We start from the raw sequence: 14,469 nt of genomic DNA, 5'->3' as shown, positions 1-14,469 counted from the left end.
GGCTCCCTAATACCTCTTGGCGCCTTTCGCGCGGCGTCTTTAAAGATTCGTGCCCTCCTTGGGATGTACCGGTCCCGGAGGACCTGCACACACTTCACACTTGTTGCATGCATAAAAAAAAAAAAACGGAGGCCATACATGACGTCGCATAGCCGCTCGATGCGAGAACTCGGAAAACTTAGCAGTGTACTTATAAGGCCGCCTCTCACGCAGGGCGGCTCTTGAATTAGGAACGTGCGTTTCTTTCGCTGCACAAGATATGGTCTCCGTCCGTCCGCCTGTCTGTATCATCTTTTTACCTCTATCTATCTCTCTGTCTCTCCCTCGCTCCCTATTTAAGCATGGGAATGCAGGCCTTCTTAGAAGCGGATATCCCGAGAGCTAGAGAGAGAAAGCAAGAATCGGAAACCTAGAGAGAGGTTAATCAGACCAGCCTTCTGTTTCCACTGGAAATAAGGAAATGGGGAGGGGCAAGATATCCCGAAATCCCAAGTAAAACAAGGCACTATATACAATGTCACTCTCACAGGACAAGCCTTATACATCACGCTAACCTTTCGTCAATGCACAATTTCTTTAACCTCCCACATCGATTGTGAAGCGATAAAAGTACCCATATATAGCGCAGATATTTGTGAGGAGGAGATGCTGTCATTATTCCGTAGCGAGTTACGGTTCCCTGACTACTGTTGTTGTTGCTGCTGTTGTCAAGTAAAACGCTTAGCCAGCAAACATGGAAACGTCCACAAGTTACTCCGATACAGACAGCGATCGCTGTTCTGAACAAGGAGAAGTAGGTCATCATCCCACATGACCGCTGTTACAAAGCCACTGTCACGCTTTGTTCCAACTTTTCGTAGAAAAATCTTTCGGGCTTCTCGGAAAATCTGGCGTGCAAAAGCCTTTCAAGCTTGAACAATCCGCCATGCCGTTTGCCCCATTCGCTGAGTTGTCACTGCTAAGGGACGCCTGTGATTGGCTCAAGAGGTAAAAGATGTCTGAATTTGAAAACATGGCGGAATCTGACCCAGTCCAAAATACTATACCCCAGGCCATCATAACACGCAGCAAGACAACAGGGACGGTAACGCTGGCGAAACGTACACAAACATGCGGCGGCACATAAAGGCGTTCTTCTTGTGTGCGTGTGTGTGTATATATATATATATATATATATATATATATATATTCAAGGAAGTGCTATAAAGTGAAGCGTTTCCATTGCATACATTTAGAGCAGTGGTAAATTATATCTCAAAGACTTTGAAAATTGAGAACTACACCATCCAGATAGCTTCGCTGCCTTTGATGCATAGGCTATCCGAATTTCCACACTTCCATACATCTGCAGCGGTGTTTCTTTCTTTTTTTTTGTTTTCTCTTTCTTTTTCTCTTCCTTTCACCGATGCGTCTATGGACATGAGCCAGACCCATATATTCACTGCATAAGACCCTGAAAAAAAAAACGCGAAAAAATACGCACCACCAACAGCGGCCAGGACGAATAAAAGGCCGCCTCCACCATCGGTGGCAGGGGGGCGGTGATGAACTATTAGGTGGTCTCCGAAGGAGAACAGAGTTTGAACCGTCCTCCACCTGCTGCCTTCTTACTTGCAAGCCCGCGTAGCCAATTTGACGGCGCCAAAATGGTCCCGCGTTCTTTGATCCCTCCGCGGCCGGCCATCGATTGGCCGGGGCACGGCGTGAGCTCGCGTGCTAATGGCCGGTGCTCCGGCCTCGAGCCACTCTGTAGCGACGAGCCGGGGGCACGGGCTAAAAGGCCTGGGGCGACTGGGCTAAGGAGGAGGCGTCGGGGTTTTTTTTTCCTGTTTTTTTTTTTTCGGAAACAGTGGGCAAAAGGGGGGTAATATAGGACGCCGGGACACGCGTCGCCTGTCCAAACACATCGCCCGACACCATGTTAGGGTGGAGAAGGGGGAACCGAAGAGGACTATTCCATTAACAGGACTACACGTTGGACAACCCGTACGCGATCGCGCACGGGAGACCTTTTTTTTTTTTTCGCTTAGTTGAGAAACGCGCCATCTAATTATGCCGGTCGCCCGAGAATGTTTACCAAGACGACGTGAAGAGAAGGGCGAGATGCGAATGAGATGGTGGGGGGAGCAAAAGGGGGCGGTATATTGCTTCCATGCGTTAATTCATTGAATTGGTCGAACATGCGCACTCAGGCTGGACAACTCGATTTCAATAAACGGGCTGCAAAGAAAAAAGGAATATTATTTCTGGCACCCCGAACTTCAGCTCGCGACTGTATACGCGCACGCAGACATGGTTTTCAATGTTAAAAGACTGGGCGTGCAAACACGGACACCAGAGAGAAGTCAAGACAACACAAATGCCGACTGACACGTGTGTTGTCTTCACTTCTGTCTTGTCTTGTCTTGTATCCGTGTTTGCAAGCCCAGTCTTTAAACATGAACACCTACCGACTAGCTAAGCTCTGTTATTCTAAGATGGTTTTCGATATTTGCGCGCGGTTTCTACGCCTTACACTTGTACTGCACGTTGCATGGATAAAGGTTACCAAATAAAGGCTAAATTAGAGATACACAAAAAATGTGAAAATGTGCTCCTTTATTAAAAATTACTGTGTTTGGAGGGTCTACTCTTAAGCAGCATTGTGCAGTCACGCGTAGTTGGGTTTTTCAAGCGACAGACTACGATCGAGGCTGGCGGACTATCGTACCGCCACGGGTCGCGGTGGGGTAACCATACAAGAATTAAGTTAGCACCACACACGGCGGGCATCGCACGAGTGTTTCACAGCGAAAGCTGTTATGCGATCAAAACAATGGCCGTTTTTGGCGCCGTAGTTGTCCGCCGCCGCCGCCGGTGTCCGTAATCGCTATCGCGCGAAATAAAAAAAACTAGAAAAAAGATACCCAGGATGGAACGGGGTTCAAACTTGGGCCATCTGCGTGGGAGCCCAGCATTCTGCCTCAGTGCCATGCCGGTTTTCTTTTTTCCTTTCATGGTATTTATCACACTGAGTATTAGAATCCAAAAAAAAAAAAACGGCAGGAGGTGGAAGATGGAAGCTTGCGATGAAAAAATCCTTAAACACGGGGTGGGTGCTCGAGCCGACGTTTCGACAAGTGGACAAGTGGACAGTTCCAGCCTTGAAGAAGACAAGTCCACTTGTCGAAACGTCGGCTCGAGCACCCACCCCCTGTTTACGGATTTTTTCATGAGTATTAGAATGCCCAATAAGAGCACAAATAAAGCAAACAAAAGTACAATCACATAGCGACAATAAGTGTGTCCTTAGCAGAGGCGTAGCCAAGGGGGGGGGGGTGCGGGGGTTCAAACCCTCCCCCCGGAAATTTTCGATTTTGCTTGCATATATATACAGGAACACATACAAACGCACGCACGAACATACATAAAGTGTCGTTGAACCCCCCCCCCCCCCCCCCCCCCGAAAAATATTTCTGGCTACGCCCCTGGTCCTAAGTAACGCTTGAGTGCCATGCCGGTGTTTGAAACTGCTTTGCAAAAAGACCATATACAGGCTTCATGCCGGGAAGGAGCCACATTAACATATGTAATATCACGTGGTATAGAAGAGTAAAATAACAAACAGGCGTCACACAACGCGAATTCTGTGACCAGGCGTCACACAATGAGAAGTGCGCAACGAGTGGCCTGTTGAATGCTTCTAACCCATTACAAAGGGCTCTGCCATAATTGTTCATCTTCGTCAGGCACACCATCAACAAAGTGCACATAATGTCTTACAGGTGTTTAGCGGGTACCACGGTTCTCCACAGAATGACGACAAATGGCATAGTGGCTGCTTCCCTACTTCACAAAAATTATGATAATTTATAGCGTAGTGGGTTCCTCGCAAGTGCACTTCTATTGGTTGCCAAGGAAGACCGAGTTCCAACCCATTGCAAAGGACTCAGCCACAGCGAATCTAGAACACATGCTCTGGCGGTGCCCCGCGTTACGCGGCGGCGAAGTCATCACGCTGTCAAAATGGTAGGCGGCCATCCGGACTCGAAGAACAGAGTCTCACGGGCCCGCGACGCAGCAGAGAGACTTGGGTATTTCTGTTCCGACGTGGGAGAGGCCAGCAACGTGCTAGAGCGCGTTCCGAGGGACCAAAATAAAGTTTATTCATCCATCCATCCGCAATTCTTCATCGTCATCAGCAGTCGCATCAACAAAGTGCGCATAATGCTTTACAGATGTGTAGCTGGTATATCGCTTCTCCGCAGAATGACGAGTAATGGCGTAGTGGGTGCTTCCAAACTTCACAAAAATTATGATTTGTGGCGTAGTGCATGGGCACCTTGCTAGTGTAACTGTATTAGTAGCCCCAAGAGTTTACAACGGACTCTAGAAAGTCCGTTCTTCCCGCTTTCGCTGTGACTGTGCTGCGCTTTCCGCGCAGGCCTGGCATTTTTTATATGAACGGAGCTAATCATACGGCGCCAGCAGACGGTGAATCCATGACTATAGTGGAAGCAACGTCATCAGCTACAAAGCTCGACAATTAAAGCATCGATACGGCGGGTCGGACTAGCTCGTTAACGTTCAAGTTGATAAGATCACAAGCCGCAGCACTGTCTGCTTTTCTGTAGCTTTCTATCCTTGTGCGGGTACCCTATATACCTTCAAAATCTGTACAACAAAAACCTTAACAAAGCCAGTCGCAAGAAACGCGGAAGGAATCCGCAGGTTCGTGAAAGAGTGGTCATCTATATCCGTGGCTATTCCCTTTCCCTTCTTATCCGTTAACACAACCAATCAGGTTCCGCAACAGACATTTCGCAACAGAAGCGACGCCCACATGTGCACCAGTAACGGTTATTGTTATCTCACTTTGACGGTCGCAGGTACCACTCCAGTTCCACTCGATCTCCAAGGGAGATCAAAAAGCCGTAAAGTTGCCGCACGCCCGCTTCCACTTTATTTGCCGCGCCAAAAAGGGGCGAGATTCGAACGAAGGTCATTCGTGTCGCCGCCAACATACATTCCTATAGCACACGGAAAAACCAGACATAGCAACAGCTATTACCTTGCCGTGTTTTCTTTTTTTTTTTCATATATAAATAAAAAATAGCAACAAAAAACTCACAGGGTCCCTTATGCATTCGCCTAATATGACTCGAAGGCGAAAGCCATCTACTTTTTATTCTCAGTCGATTGCATTGATTCCCCTGTCCCCGCAAGCTAATACTATGGTGTACTAGAATGGGGTAGTGTGCCGTCTGGCGCCGGAAACGTGGCTCTTTTTGCGATGACAGCCATCGGTGCCAGAGCACACCGTACTACGGTGTCGCCACCTGACGCCGCCCCCTGAAGTAATTTATGGTAAGCTGAGATACAAAGCCTCCGAGATCGGTAGTTATAGTTGCCGCGCTGGTCGTGCGTGTACGTGGGAAACTTGCTGATTGTTCCGTTCTGTTTCTCATGGCACGTTAGCGAATTTTTTCGTGTGCATTGCAGATTCAGTGTTTGAGGAAGCCTTATGCATTCAAGTTTTTGAAGACCTATTGGAATTACGGACTTATTCACATAGGATAAATCCAACACCCCGAATACACCGCGGTGCATTTAGCTGCATTCCTGCGTTTTGGCGCCCCTTTGAGGAGTAAAATCTCTAAAGAAATGGAGCAGCATTCGTCATTGAGCGTTGTATTTTTTCTGTCGAAAACCGTGCGACTGCTCTTCTGGCTGATGCAGGTGACGGGTGGTCGTGCAACTCACCTGATACTGCTAATGTTAGCCTTCCGGACCTCCTCGTGTGTTTCGACGCATAACTTCAAGTTAGTGTGATAGCTAGACAGGCGCATATTGCATGGAATGAACAGCGATGTGCTTTTTTATGCCTTTTGCAATCCAACAGTAAGCATGCAGACGATCCGGGACGCTGCTCCGCGATAGGAATTGGGCAAGCTCGGACGACGCAGAAGCGTCTTTATTTATTGTAATAATGAAACCAAATGCGTTTAAGTGCCTAAATCTTGCAAATATATTTAGTTTCAATCGTGTTACGTGACCATTTGACTCAAGAACGGCAGAAATTTTCGCAATTTCAATTTAAATTCGCGCGCTAGGCCACCGTTCGATCGTGGCGCCCTGCTGGTGGCGTCATCGCAAAAGCGACCACCGTTCTCCCATTGGTTTGCTGCGAAGACGGCACACTACCCCATTCTAGTACACCATACTAATACTGTACCTAGCGTGCCTCTGAGGTCGGCCCGCCTATGACCAAGAGACGATGTGATGCGATGACGCCATGATGTGACGTCACAATTTAGGGGACGTGTGACGTCACGATGATGTCACCCTGTGATGAAAAAAGAGTGATGCAAAAGATTATCGACATTTCATGACGTCACGGGGAGACATCACCACATAATGATGGTCTTAATTGCATCACTCGTGTCGACTCCGCCGCCGGTCACTTTTCGCGCTTGACGAGGCATCTAACGCCTCAATAACAGCAACAACCAATGGCGGTATTAGAGTGGCGCAAGTATACACGTGGATGGTAAACAACATCGCCCGCTGAGAAAGCACGCTTCCCGAGTGCCAATGGAAGTATTCCATCGAAGACATAAAAGAAACAAAAAAGACAATTCAGAAAGCAAGGGGTACAGATAAGACGGAAAAAGGCGCTGCTGCTGTATACCCTGGGGAACATAAGACACCGCGGTTGTATTAGTAAGATTGTAACGCGGCAGCGTTCGACCCGAAGAAAGCGAGCGTCCGGCGCCGGCAAGAAGAGATGCTCCGGCTGCTGCGACAACAGGGGGCGTATTAAATATGAATTCGCGCTCAGAAGGGACAAACATGAGAAGAAGCGCTGCAGAACCGGGTCTTGCCTTCACAAACACGCGTATTACACGCCGGCGCTCGGCAAGCACCGGAGGTGGAAGGGAAAGCAAGATGCGCGGGAGATCACTATGGCGTCGCGCAGTTCCTAACGCGCGCTGTTATGTGTTTACTTAGTGCGTACTGGGTGCATTTCGAACAGGGCTCATCTACTTGACGCAAGCGAATGCTGGCTTCACACGCAGTAGACAAAAAAAAAAGGGGGGGGGGTAGAAAAAATGCTATGGAGATTGAGAAATGTACAGTGCAAAAAGAAATCGAGAAAAAAAAAAGATTTGTTAAAAAGAGAACCGGCGCTTTTCTGCATATTTGAAGCCGGACAAGCTAGCTGCGCGAGAGGACAGAAATGCTGTTGTTCTTGTAGTTGTTGTTGTTACATTATGAGGCCGTGTAAACTTTCTTCCCCTTCTCATCGGTCGCTCCCCTTTTCCCCTATCGATTCCGGAGTAGCCAAACGGGCTCAACCTACGTGCCTTCTCTCTCTCTCTTTCTCACATGTCCAGCGATTAAGAAGCAATTCACACTCGGCGGACCTAGAGTTACTGTATATGCAACCTTTAGGTAGCAGAGTTGCGCATAGGTCTGGACAAGCAACCACAGCTATGTGGCGAATCCGCTCTCCGTTTTTGCACGCGACATGCCTACCGCGTCGCTGATTAACATGGCTGGTGTGTCGAAGACCGGCGATAAACATTGACTGTCGATGACTAGTGTTAATTCAGTTAGCTGCAGCGGCGGCGTCGAGAAATACAAAAATTGGCCCGAGCATCAGCTTCTCCGCAATGCATGGTTGCTAGCGGCGTATGGAAGACAGATGCGCAACTCTGCTACCTGAAGGCAGCATATACAGTAACTCTAGGCGCACCGAGAATGACTTCATCGAGTCGAAGACCCAAAACAGCAGCATATGTTAACAGCGCTTCCCCTGAGCAAATGGTCACGGGGCTAAATGAAACCGTCAAAATACGTAAGCACGCACACGCAAGACCGCTCACTCATTCCCTCGCACACTCCCGCCACAGATACACCGGAGCAGTGAAAAGAGGGGCTCATGAACCGCGAGTCACAACGGCTCTCGCAACTCCTCTGTATAGTTAAAACGTTGGTCGCGACACGTGCGACCGGAAAGCGTTGAAAAGGCCAGCTCGCCGTCTCTCGTCGTCGGCGCTGTCGTTGGGCTCTGGAGGCACCATTGATTGCTGCTCGACGTAACTACACGAATGGAAAGAGGATGGCGAGAAGGCGGCACACGGAGATCGGGCGGCGAAAAGGCGGCCCGGGCAGCGTCCCAAGGACACGGCGCGTCTCTACACCCGCCCCAGCGAAGACGACCAAGACGAGGGGCAGCGTCGGACGCGTGGCGGTCGTGGTGCGCGGCTATACGTCCATGCGTACAGCTTTACCCGCCTGCTACAGCGTCGTCAGCCGCGGAGAATGGACCGCGTGAAGAGTTCCGGCGCCGCCGCCGCCAACTGCCCCGTCTATAACGTTTGCGACACCTAATGGGACTCGAATGGAGCCGTGAAAGCGCAGACACACACACACAGAGACGGCCGCCTGAGAAAACAAGCGCTCGTATATACGCAGTCTCTTTTATACCTCGCCGCTGCTGAGGGAGGGACAGACAGCTACGGCAGCGGCCCTGCCAAGCAAGGCACATGTTCACCACAAGGTCATCGCTGAGAGGAACCCATCGTGATCGTTAAAGACATCTAAAAGAGCTCGTTCGAGCCTTCTTGTGTTAGCCTCTAACCACCTATACATAAGATACGCAGTCAGCTCGAACGCTGTGATGTAAACCTCACATCGGGCCCCCATTTTCTATTGTACACCAGCGGGGGAAAAAAACAACTAAACTAGCATGACGACAAGGGCCCTGTTTTCCACTGCCATCGCGTCCTGTACGTTTTCTTTGTTTGTTTGTTTCTTCTCCCAATAATATCACATCATACGAAGTGCTTACCGAAGAGCCTCACTAAGCAAATTTCGTAAGTATCACGTACGCTTTCGTATACAATTTTCTCGGGCCGTCCTGTCCTGTTTACGCTGATCATATTACGCAGACGTTTTTGCTATAGCCACAACATTCGTGTGGATATTTGTCGCTCATAATTTGACACGGATACAATGAAGCAAGCACACACGATCTCTGATACATTGCTACGTGCGGAGAAACAAACAAAGGAGGTTGACGTATTTACAAGAACGATGCAGTCGGAGAGGAAGTTTCAAAGATAAAATACTCTTCTTCTTTCCTCTTCGTTTCCGCCAGTCTCTTGCACGCGACAGTATAGTTCTTTTTTAAGTACTTTGCTAACCTTTTCTCTATTTTTAACGTTGGCGCAGGCGTGCTGTACGCCTTTTTACCGCGAACAGTATCACCATACTCTACCCATACGTCTTTGATTTTTCGACACAAATCCGCGACGTTACAATGGCTCACATGGCGCCAGGGGATACGACGGTAAAGTCGAGCACTACAGGAATCTCGCTTCATATTTTTTTTCTTGCAACGAAGTAAGCAAAAACTCACCGCGAAATTAACGAAAGTAGCGTTTTCATAGAACGCCCTTATCATAAGTCTTACACTGATCCAGTATTATCCCCCTTTAGCGTCCACTTAAAAGCTTTCCGCCCGGGAAGATGCTGAGGGGTGTCTCTTTTAACAACCGCGAAACCGGCATGAAGCAGCGCGGCTCGCTGAAGCTCACACAAAAAGGGAGACGATAACACAGACCCTCCACCCGTTTCATCATTACGTTTTGTTTTGTTGTCTTTATTTCTTCTTACATTTGCTAACTGTTTCGCAGACGCCCAAGTCAAGTGTAAGAAGTCGTCGCTGACATAAAAGCCCTTCTCTCTGTAAGTCCCTAGACGGTCTCGAGTTCCGGGCGATAAAATCCGTTTACTAGCGAAGACACCGTCAAGGGAAAGGCTGAGGGAAGGGGAGGGAATACAAAGAGTCCACTCACGAGGCGCAATGTGCTGTGCCGGGGCCCTCGTTTACAGCCCGAGGTTCGTCCAGCCCAAACATCCCGGGGGTCGACAACAACAACAACAACAAAACACCTTCTCGTCACCCACTTTAGTACAAATCCCTCTTTGGAGGACAGTTCATGCACCTTTACATTCTGAAGATGCGAAAGGCTGCGCATGCGTTGTCTGCGTTTTAGGGAGTTATGGAATAGCTTTTCTAGCGATTGCCCCGTTGTTTTGTTCACTCAAGTAAATAAATAAGGACCCTACAGATTCTAGTCAGTGTGCATCCTTTCCGAGTCGTGACAAGATACGTGCACAAAACCAAGCTGTAGAAGCTTAGAAGTTCGTTAAAGCAACAAAAAAACGTGCAGCTGCAGTTTCTTTTTTTTATATTTGTCAGTGTTAATTTCTGTTGAGTATGCGATTGCTCTGCCTTTATTTGATCTGCCTTCTCATGTACTTCTGGCCCTCCTGCTTGGGCCCCTATTTGGGCCTGCAGTATTTTGTAAATAAATAAAATAAGTAACCACACAACTACCCCCCCCCCCCACCCCTATCCCCTCCATTCTCCTATACAAGCTTCTATCATAAAGTGCGGGTCCTTTAAGAATGGAAGAAAAAAAAGGTAGGGTTTTATTAAAAAAGCTTCGCGACGAAGACAGATAATGATGGGTTCTTCAAACTTAATTATAGTAATTACATTGGGGGATGCGTCGCATAACACGGAGCAAGCGCACACACATACAATATTGTAGCCCGGTAAAACACCAGCTCGGCCTGCACGCCCGACTGAAGAAGCGTGATGAGGTCAGACCACGCTATTTACCGTTTCCCTGAAAGGAACATCACGCACGCTATGGAGCCATCCACGCGAGGCGTCGAGCTCTTTGAGAAGCTTGTATTTACCGCACGTTTACTCCGAGATGAATGCCACAGCAATTTTGAGCAACTGCAGAGGAAACACGCCCTACTAAATGTGTCTAAAAAACCGTTCGTCAAAGAGTCGTAACCGTAAGGCCATTAAGAAATACATTTAGGCAAATCCCCGTCATGATTAATCATTCACATGCTGATCAGTATTTGGGCCAGCAAAAAAAAAAAAAAGAAATAAGAATTAAGAAAGGCTAGTTTTAGGAGCTTCGAAAAGGTTTGTGAAACTCTAGTGATGTAGTAAATAAGGACATACAAACTATCACATGTGACCGTAATGAAAACGAAATGTAGTCTATAAGATTAATTTATTTTCAAAGAAGTGTATAGCGTGTGAAAGGTTACACTATTTTCGCGCATGATACCACTGTTGGCTTTGGATAATAGTGACTTGAGTTTGTTAGATGTTGACTACTGTTGGCTAAAAAAAAAAGTCTACTGTTTGTGTGAACTCCACCCTATTTTCTTGCGCCACGCCAGCACTGAGCTGTTGTGCGCTGGTTGTGGCACCAACTAGTGATGGCTAACTAATGTTAACCACTACTCGCTAACCACTATAGCTACCCACTCCTGTTATAAAGTAATACATGCGTACTTTACTACGGATCTCTCCCTCGCTCCCCTACGTGCATTGTACACCACAGATCGCTTCTGAGAAAGTCGCCGTAAATCACTTGTCGTAAACGCTACGCCCCAGTCGTTTCATATCAGGGTGTTTTAGCAGCGCCGCTTTACCGTACGGTAATAATGGTAATACCGCACGTGATTGGCACTCCGCTTTTTCAGTGTGCAAGACCTACATTAACCGCTTTTATCATCTGATCACGTTATACCGTACATAAATGAGCTACTCGCGCGGCTAAAACGTCAAAAAGCTACATGCGGACCACGAGGGTATGGTATTTCCGTACTCATCGTAAGGTAAACCGGCGCTGCTAAAAGACTCTAATGGAGGTTTTTACCTTGTACGGCACTCCGGTATACGCAAAGGGGTTAAAGCGCGAGACAGACGGCACGATTTTCCATGCGATGCGACGTCCGACACGGCGGTGGAGCAGGGTGAACGGTGGCTGTCCGATGCTATGAAAGGTCACCATTCCGGTTTCCCCACCGCCGTGTCGGACGTCGCATCGCATGGAAAATCGTACCGTCTGTCTCGGCCTTTACGGTAGACCGGGTTACCGGACGACGGTACCGACATTATGCGGTGCTTCGTGCAACCAGAATTAAGAACACATTTGTTTGTTTTCGCCTAGTGTCCTTGAGGAAGAAAAGTTTAAAAAAGGCAACTCATTCGATATTAGGCAGCTGCCGAGCGTTTACGCCAGCAGGGTATTTACTACTTTTCTGCAGTAACAATCCGTGCTGCTTAAAACTGAACGTGATGCTCCCGAGATACTGCGTCCAGTACTACGGCACGCAGCAGGGTTGTTTAAGCTCACGCGAATTTTGTAGCGTTAGCTACACTTGCCTAGCCGGAGCCGATTTCGCGTCGATCCTCATAAGCCGTGCTGCGCATGCGCGAGGATCAGTGATGTCACACAGCTGGCTCACCGGAGCCGGCATCGCACGCGCTCTCCGCCACCGCCGCGCACGAGTCGCCGCTGCTGGTCTGTGCGTTCGGGAGGAGTGACGCCGTGTCCATGGCAGACACACGGGCGCCGGCGCGCGCGCCGCTATTCGCCTTCGCTGTGCAGTCGCCGCCTGACACTGCGCTAGGAGCCACTTGATAGCGCCTCTGACTGGCGTTTGCCAGTGTGGTATAGCCATGGAGAAGGAGAGCGCAAATGCTGCTCGAACACGCAGAAGAGCCGATAAGCTTATCTCATCGGATGCCGAAGTAGTTGTCCTGGCAATTAGCGGTTCAGCGTACGAAGAATGAACAGAAGAAGGCTAATAATCCTAATCTGGAAAGCTAAGAATATTCAGCTGAACCTTTGCTAACGCTACGTATATCCTGGCATAACCGAGCTAAGCCACTGCAAACTTTTTTGTATGCTCACTTCTTTCTATCTCCCTTAATCACTTTTCACCAGCGTAGGATAGCAAACAGGACGCGCGTCTGGTTGACTTTCCTTCCTGTTCCTTCCTCCGTGCTTCTTTGGTTCATCTCGACCCCGCCAGATGGCACTACCTATCCGGCATCTCAAGTTTACGGCTATAACAATAACGCAAAGAGCTTTGCTGACAAACTAACGCTCTCAAATGAGGTCCGGACCGTTACAAAAGACGTACCGGCAGGCCGAGAGCTTCGCCTGCTGCGGAATCCTAGCAACGGCCTCTGTCCAGGTCATGCGAGTCATCGCACAAAGTACCATACACGTGCCTTGAAGGAGCACTAAGAGAAAGAAAAGAAAAAAGGAAAGAAAGAAGAATTGTGTCCACTGACCGACAAAGGGGGCGCAGCCGTTCCTTCACGCAATCGGGCAGCCTGGAACAAGGGAGAAAAAACAACGGCACCACGCTCAATCAATGACAGCCAGCGCGTGCACACAGTTATATGCTATATATACGAGACATGAGAAAACACAGCGAGTTTCATTACGGGGCCAGTTTCTTTTTTCTTCTTTTTTTTTTCTGGCAGCTCCGTCTTGCGAGGCATAAGAAAAACGAACGCAAGTCGCGATACTGCCAGCCCCGCTCCCTGCCCTGAACCAGTTTATATTGAACGGTTACTTTTCTTATTATTGCGATAGTATAGGGACAAATCAAGCTAAAATTCACCCATGACCCAGCAGTCGCGGTGACGTTTTGTATGTAGTAAAATTAAGGTCAAACACTACCACACAACGAATACTCTGCGGATGCGATACGGAGGCACGCGCAGTGCATGGTGAGCTGAGAAGAACGCGTATTTAACTAATAATAATAATAACATATGGGGTTTAACGTCGCAAAACCACGATATGATTATGAGAGACGCCGTAGTGCAGGGCTCGGAAATTTCGACGACCTGGGGTTCTTTAACGTGCACCTAAATCCAGTACACGGGCCTCAAACATTCCCGCCTATATATATATATATATATATATACATATACATATATATATATATATATATATACATATACATATATATATATATATATATATTATATATATATATATATATATATATATATATATATATATATATATAATATATATATATATTATATATATATATAGATAGATATATGTTGTCACGTGGTCGTGACGTGGACGAAGGCAGAAGTGAGCAGGAGAAGACGAGTCTTTTATTTGGCGAACGTGTGCCAAGAAACGAAATAGTCACTTAACAAGCGATGCACAATGAGCACGGATTGCGGCGAACAAAGCAGCGTCCGTCGATCAACTGACAAGCGGTCAAGCGCGTCGGCTTTTATACAGGCGCTATCGAACTTTCCAGCGACGGCGTTATCTCTCGACAAAGCTGGAACATTCGCTTCGCGTGCGGCGCGGCCATGCGCAAGCGCGTTGCCCAGTCTTGAGGGTGAAGCGTCAACTCATAAAAAAATGAATACCGCGTGGCAAGTATATATAGATATATATATATAGATATATATAATATAGAGAATATATATATATATTGTGCAGGTGTTGCAATCAGAATTGCAACACCTACACCCACAAGCCCACCTGCCGAAACGCTTGTAAACGAGTGTATCACGCGTTTGTCGTCCTCCTCTTCAACTGCACATCCAGCGGA

General features: G+C 48.0%; 1 protein-coding gene across 1 annotated transcript in view; it reads right to left on the bottom strand.

The window, feature by feature from the left end:
* LOC119382879 (uncharacterized) overlaps positions 1-14,469 on the bottom strand; it is a 476,078-nt gene that overhangs the window by 400,603 nt on the left and 61,006 nt on the right. Inside the window, exon 2 of the mRNA XM_037650771.2 lies at positions 13,172-13,213. The gene's annotated coding sequence lies outside the window, so the exon portion shown is untranslated. The remainder of the gene's footprint in view (positions 1-13,171; positions 13,214-14,469) is intronic.

This window comes from Rhipicephalus sanguineus, chromosome 2 (assembly GCF_013339695.2).
Source record: "Rhipicephalus sanguineus isolate Rsan-2018 chromosome 2, BIME_Rsan_1.4, whole genome shotgun sequence".
NCBI lineage: Eukaryota > Metazoa > Arthropoda > Arachnida > Ixodida > Ixodidae > Rhipicephalus > Rhipicephalus sanguineus.
The sequence above is the reverse complement of the archived record's forward strand: the minus strand, read 5'-3'. Positions and strand labels throughout refer to the sequence as shown.